Source organism: Typopeltis vanoorti, chromosome 12 (genome assembly GCF_054136105.1).
Source record: "Typopeltis vanoorti isolate ZY-2024b chromosome 12, IOZ_Tvanoo_1.0, whole genome shotgun sequence".
Taxonomy (NCBI): Eukaryota; Metazoa; Arthropoda; class Arachnida; order Uropygi; family Thelyphonidae; genus Typopeltis; species Typopeltis vanoorti.
In genome coordinates, this window is record NC_143560.1 from 47,949,018 (window position 1) to 47,956,076 (window position 7,059).

General features: G+C 35.5%; 1 non-coding gene across 1 annotated transcript; it reads right to left on the bottom strand.

Moving 5' to 3' along the window:
• Window positions 1-2,531: 2,531 nt before the first annotated feature.
• TRNAN-GUU (transfer RNA asparagine (anticodon GUU)) lies at window positions 2,532-2,605 on the bottom strand. The gene has a single exon. It is a non-coding gene; the product is annotated as a tRNA-Asn (tRNA).
• Window positions 2,606-7,059: the final 4,454 nt, after the last annotated feature.

Genomic DNA, 7,059 nt, shown 5'->3' on the forward strand with positions numbered 1-7,059 from the left:
GAGAGAGAGAGAGAGAGAGAGAGAGAGAGAGATGAAGATAACTATCTTGTGAAACTCTCTTCCAGGTCAGGTAAGTGTTTGAAGTGTCTCAAGTTCATTATCGGGCTTGTAAGAAACTTATCTTGTCTTATCTTGAATTATATTTTCAGGAACTTTCATTAATCAAGTCGTGCTAAGTGTTATCCATAGGAAATGTTAATCTCCATCCCCCTCCCTGGCCTATTTTGAAACGAACGTGATGGAGTTCAGGAAATGTTAATATTGAAGACGTATTGCTCTTATTACTTTAGTAATTAATATTCACTGTTATGAGAGAAACTTATGCAAATTATGCCCACATACGCGATACCAATGTGTATCTTAGATCATTTCGACTTACACAGAAATTTAATTGCTCAACAGTACAGCAGAGATTAAATATTGTAAGACTGAGAAGATGATTATAAAAACAGGAGATTAATGCAAAGACGTATATCTTAAAAGCAAATAGAAAAGCTAGATAAAGTACAGTGATACCCCCAGAAGAAAAAAAGTCGAACGAAAAGAGATAAAAATAGAAAAAAGTGTCATAAAAAAGCGAAACTTGGATGTAGAAAGATTAATGCCACAGAAGTATGATCATCGCATGTACTTCCCCAGACTGCAGGATTTTGTTTATTAGATTGATTCAATGTTTATGTAAAGAGACACAATAAAGACTGGATATGTTTGATAATCGGAATGGGGGTTGTTTCTTTTTCTGTCAAAACGGAGGTCATTAACTGATATCGGATTTAATATTTGAAAAAAGCGAACTTCGGTTTATGCAGATCGGTTTAAAAGTATTCACATGTGAAGTACAACTTAATTTTCCAAACGTAAGTCGCGTCTTCAGCATGCAGTTTATAGACAGACAGACAGTCGAGTAAAACTTCCAGGGGGGTTGTTTATTGCCAAAGAAAGTATTATGGATTTACCCCGAAAGGAAGAGTGTCAAGGTGAGTTGTGGCTTCACTTAAGAATATGTTTGATACACGGGGTGGTGGTGGTGTGGGGGGGGGGGTGGAGCGAGTACTTTTGCTGTCATGGAGCCTTAAGCTAATAACTTGCCTCCTGTAAACATAAAGATTAAGAAAGTCCTGATACTTACAAAAAAAAAAACGCATACTTTTTTTATATGAGAGAACGATTGGATTATTGACGGAGATCAAATACCATTTAAGAAAAGTCTTCAAAGAAGCAAAGGAATCTTAAAAAACAAAAAATGTTAAAAAAAATATCTTTAAAATACATAAACGAAAACGACCAACTTACTTTCTTACTCAAATACTCACGTTTGCAGACTGTCGACTTTCGGAAGAAAGTAACGGTAGTGCATTCGCTCGGTTACGCGTGAATACAGCAAAGAATATTTGTTCAATAGAAATCTAAATTGTGCAACTTCAGCATATCATCTCTTCCAGTAGCGTAGTGGGTAGCGTCGATACTCTTTGCATAGAAAGATCTTATTTTCACGTTCGTCTAAAATTCGAGAAACTTTTATGAGAACTTATCAATCAAAGATGAATTAGTCGATCTAGCTAACTCATCTTTAGTTGGATTAGGCTGACGTGGTGAGTTTCCCCCCACTTGGAAACTTTTTCGCTTTATTTTTCATCCAACAAAACAGGGAATACACGCAACTGGCATCTATGCAATTTCTTGACAGATTTTTCAGATAGAACTAACCATCCTCTCAGAGCATTAATTAGGTTTCTGCGAAGCGAAGTTACGTAGTCGTGACAAGCTGTTGAGCTTAACACGAAAGGAGAAGATGAGATGCGATAACATATCAGCATACGACTAGCGTAGTTTTACTTAAGGCTGCCTGATTTTAGAATATTTTTTTTTCTAAAACGCAGAGAACGTTTATAAGGACCATTCAACAGAAGATGAATTAGCCGGAGTCAGGTGAAAAAGAACAGATCTAGGGGAGCCCTCCCCGCTCCCCTAGATCTATGTTGTTATCATCGCAAAACATACAGACCAACCATAGAACACACGCAGTTAAAGATAGATTAACTGTTCGTCTTGGCATTCATTCAGTTTATAAGAACAAAACCGACTTAACCGTATTCGGTAGTAATCACATGTTACAGATATAGTGGAAGGCTGATTATAATACTAATAGAAATATAGTAACAACAACAACAACAGTCCTAGGCTTAGCTGTAACAAGTTATTGTGCATATGTTTACTTAACGCAACCTGGTTTTTAGAATATTTTTTTATTTAAAACGCAGAGAACGTTTCACCTGAAGATGAATTAGCCAGACGCAAATAGTAGTACCCCCCGATTCCCACATTTTATCAAAGAAGTATTAATAAATTATACATTAATACGATATTAAAGTGGCCAATTATTTAAACTTTTTCGGAATTTTTTTCTCTAATTTATTGTTTTCTTATTGACTCGGCGTCGATTTACTTGGTATTGAACCATGTTTGATTAGCTTTTTATTACAACATACACACAACAATGAACAGATTCATGGGGAAAAAAAAAACTACAACGCCCCCGGGTGGGCTCGAACCACCAACCTTTCGGTTAACAGCCGAACGCGCTAACCGATTGCGCTACGGAGGCCCTTTTTCTATTCACTGACGTAATAATGAATTGTGCAGTAGTTTTCAATTTTAAAAATGGAGGACAAAATCTTAGACAATATGGTTTTGTCCATTCGGTAAAGACCCAACAGAAATAAGAAAAGAAAAAAAAAGAGAAAAGGAAATAAGACGATATCCATTCCTCAGCATCAAAAATCCCCATTTAATGAGTTCTTGTCGTCTTGCAAAGTCAACAGTCATCCGTGCCCTACAGCTACCACTTAGTCCTAATGACTCGTTAACATTAAATTCATTAACACTTATTCAGCCATCACCAATTTGCTTCCATTAGCGTTATGTGAATTGAATTCTTAACTGAACTGACGTGTTTTTCTAGAAATAATGTACTTCTTGGACAAGAAGATCTGCTATGACAACCGCAACAAACTGTCATCTCTACTCGTGCTGTCATCACAACAATGGAAGTGCTGTTATAACTTTTTAGTCGATTGCATTATGTCACGTGGTGTGTCAGTGTGGTAATACCGCAGGCCTCAATGTACCCGTCCGTTCTCATCTTAACGGCCAGAAAGGGAGCTGTCAACAACGTAAAGATTGACGAAGATCAAGCAAACAGAAGTTAGCAGGAGAAACCGTCTTAATATCGCTCGAAAGCCGTCTTATTTAGGAAGGAAAAATGGGTGGAGAGGTTTTATATCGCATTCACCTTTCCAGGCACGTTGAAAAATTTTCTCAATGCATCAATACATGCATCAACTATAAACGCCTAATCCGGACACTGACGCTCTTAAATTTGAAATAATAATGGCTAACTTTAATGGGGGATTTTTGTCAACTTTTAGTAGGACAAATCGGTTACAAAAAATGCATCGCATAAGGCTAACATTCCAACTTATCACAAACAAAACAGTCGGGAAAAAAAGTGATAAACACAAAACATATCATTTATCTATGTGTGTGTGTTTATATAAATTAAAAATAATGTATTGTTGTGCATGTTTTCAGTTACAGAAATCAACAATGAAGATAAATGAGCCTTATCCCCATTGTTGGGGTAAACAATTGCTACTATTAAAGCCACGTGTTTGATATCACGAGAAAAACACATGGCTACATTTGTGAGTAATTATTTAAACATTGCATTTCATATAGGCAAATATACATGTGCGATGGATGAATTGGTTAAAAATAAAGATAAAACAGAAACAGAAATAAATGGATGAGAAATCGGGATGAAGGATGAGGAGAACACAAATTCAAGACTTAATTAGTGCTTTACGTTTCGGACATTAAATGAAAGGAGAAAGCAAACAAAGAAAAAAAAGAAATTTAAATAAAAGCAAGCAAAATTAAATAAATATAATCATTAAAATTCATCTTGCCTTCCATTTATGTACTTCCATTTATGTACCCTCTCCAAAGTGTGCATTTGAGAAAGTTCAATTACGGTAACACGAACTGCTAATTACGAAAATCCACAACTTCAACAAAAAGAATTTGAGAAAATCAATACTTTCCCATGCACATATAAAGTTTTAAATTTCATTAGTTAGGAAAACAATTTGGAAAGAATTATACCGTTACAAAATAATCCAGTATTCCACTTATTAGTTATGCGTGCTATTAGTCCGTCAACAATATTTTTAAGTGACGGAAAAACAAAATTATAGAATAATTGGGAAATGATTGAGTCCAGTAAACAATGACGCACAAATCTATCTCTCAAAGTTTCTCGGTAACTGCGTAAGATTATCCTCGCACAGTCTCCAAGAAACGGAAAATGAAGTCACATTTCAGCGCACATCCCCAGATAAGGTTGAACATCTTTCATCGCTACTGTAAGCTTAGCATTTATTCCTTAATTATGTTTCTGCATATTGAATACAATCTCATTTAATATTTAAGTCAAATGCTCAGATACGGGATGGTCCTCATTTATTTATCATTGGATAGAAAACGATGCGTTTCCTGCTAGAACAAAAGACAGGAAAACGTATACAGACAGAGATGCAGATGTTGAGAAAGCAGTTTTCTTTCTATTTTCTGTATTTCTTAAGTGACTCATGTTCCTTGATGGCTCTTATCTCTGAGCAAACTGAGCGAATTTCTGAGCAAACTGAGCGAATCTCTGAGTAAACTGAGCGAATCTCTGAGCAAACTGAGCGAATCTCTGAGCAAACTGAGCGAATCTCTGAGCAAACTGAGCGAATCTCTGAGTAAACTGAGCGAATCTCTAAGCAAATTCAGCGAATCTCTGAGCAAACTGAGCGAATCTCTGAGCAAACTGAGCGAATCTCTGAGCGAATTCGCTCAGTTCGTGACACTTCCTTTTATGATTTTACAATTGCCTTTGCAATTGTAAAATCTCATTCTTTTATTTAAGAATGAGGTCTCATCCTTTTAATTAAGATCTCATCCTTTTAATTAACTTCAGATTTAAACATGAGTTGGATTGTTTTAAAGAGCAATTCGGAGGGAGCTGTAATGTCCTTATAAAGGATTTTTCACGTTTTAACGGGATTCGGACCTGGGTTTGTTTTTTCAAAGGACGCAGTCGATACAGACTAACCTATGCAAGCGTTTTTTTTTTAATATGTTGGTTTATCGAGGCAAAATGTAAAGGCTTGAGTGCAGTAGTAGGCTACGGTGAGTAATATAAAGCGAACGTAGGACACGGAGAACAAAAATGTAATGCTTAACCGTGACAACAAACATTTACATCTACCTTTGGAATTATTAACCTTATCTAACTTTCCTTTTTTAATGACGTATTCATAACTGAACACACAAACCTTAGAGAAAGCATTTACGATATTTAAGCACTTTATTTATGATTTCCTCTACATAAACGATAAGAATAAGGTCCAAACTTTGTTTTGCAAAATTTTAATTCCAATTAGTCATTGACTAAACTCGAATAAAAAAAATGCAGGAGTCGGAAAGTGCCCACAGATCAAAAGAGATTTGTAACAACTAATAAAGAATGATGAGAGGTTCTTGTACTGAATTCCCTTGAACCTAAGAACGCTTTGGACGAACTTAAGATCATGACAATCATTAAAATTGTCTCCGTTTGACGATCCATCAGGGAACACACTAAATATCATCATATGATTTAACTAGTTAAGTAGCAAAAGACTTGGAAACAAGTTTTGAAAATCAGAATGATTTGCAAAAATTAAAAATTAAAATTAAGCAAAAATTATCTTTGGAAACATTTAATAGTACGAATATTAACTTTCTAATTGCTGGGCTTAGAATTCTTAAAAGTGTTCAGAAATATCTTCAAGTTGGCTGTATTATCTTGAAAGTCGTCATTAAATATGCAGTGTTGCAAGTTATTTACGGGTTATAATTATGCTTCGCAAATAATAAGTAATGGGACTATAAAACCATTATCTTCATTTAGCTTGATCCCCTTATCTTAATTTAGTTTGCAATTATGCTCCACGTGCATTTAATTTATACGATCTTAAACCAAAACGACTCCAGTAATACTGGTATACGCCACGAGCCTCTCGGTTAGGGAGGAGGGTTATAAAAGTTCACTTAAAATGAGTTCGAGGATTCAGAACAAGGAAACGGTTCTAGTCTGAAAAGATTTCTCCCTTGAGACTAGAAAGACTTGGATTTAAATCTATTTGCCAGCTTGGTTGGCTGAGTAGTCGGCATATGAACTCCACAACCAACAGGCTGCCGGTTCTAACCCGGCCGTCGACAAGAAAGAGTGTGAATGTCCCTTAGTGGAAGATGAATTTCATAGTACCGTGCGCGACCGTCGTCCTGCCTATTGGAGACCTGAAGTGGCTTTAAAAAGGGGTATTATGTTGATTATTCGTGATCCAGTTCATTTCGTATTGTTGGAAATAAGATCCGTATCATCACTGTCATCACCATCTTCCTCTTTTTCTTCGTCTTTCCCCAAAAAGAAGCTGATGATTTTCTTTTTAACAATATGGAAAAAAAAAAAAAGATCCTAAAAAGAAAGAAAAAAGAGACAATTTAAGTCTTCTTCGAAACTAGCTTATTTATTAGAAAGAGACTTCCATGTTTGATATTAAAAAGTCATACATTTATTCACAATTGAATTTGAAACACTTTTAAATCTCGTGGGTGAAATTCACAGCACATGTTTTAAAATCATTCGTACAAGGAGGAAAACATTAAAAAAAAATTGATCGCGTTACCATATTCTGTTAAGAATCTGCGCCGAAGATTCTGTCTATCAAATATTTTCAAAATTGTATTCGCGTAGAGAACCTAATCTACTGTTTAAACAGAAACCAGTTGCAATTAATTCGCCAAAGATAATCCATCTCGCACTTTTAATCCTCCTGTAGAACAGCCTCCAGGAAAATACCATCAAGCTCTGCGAGAATATTCTACAGAAACACGCAGGCTTAAGAGAAAACTAATCAAGAATTGATAATCTCACGTACGTAGAACATCGTAAAGGAGCTTACGAGAAAAAAA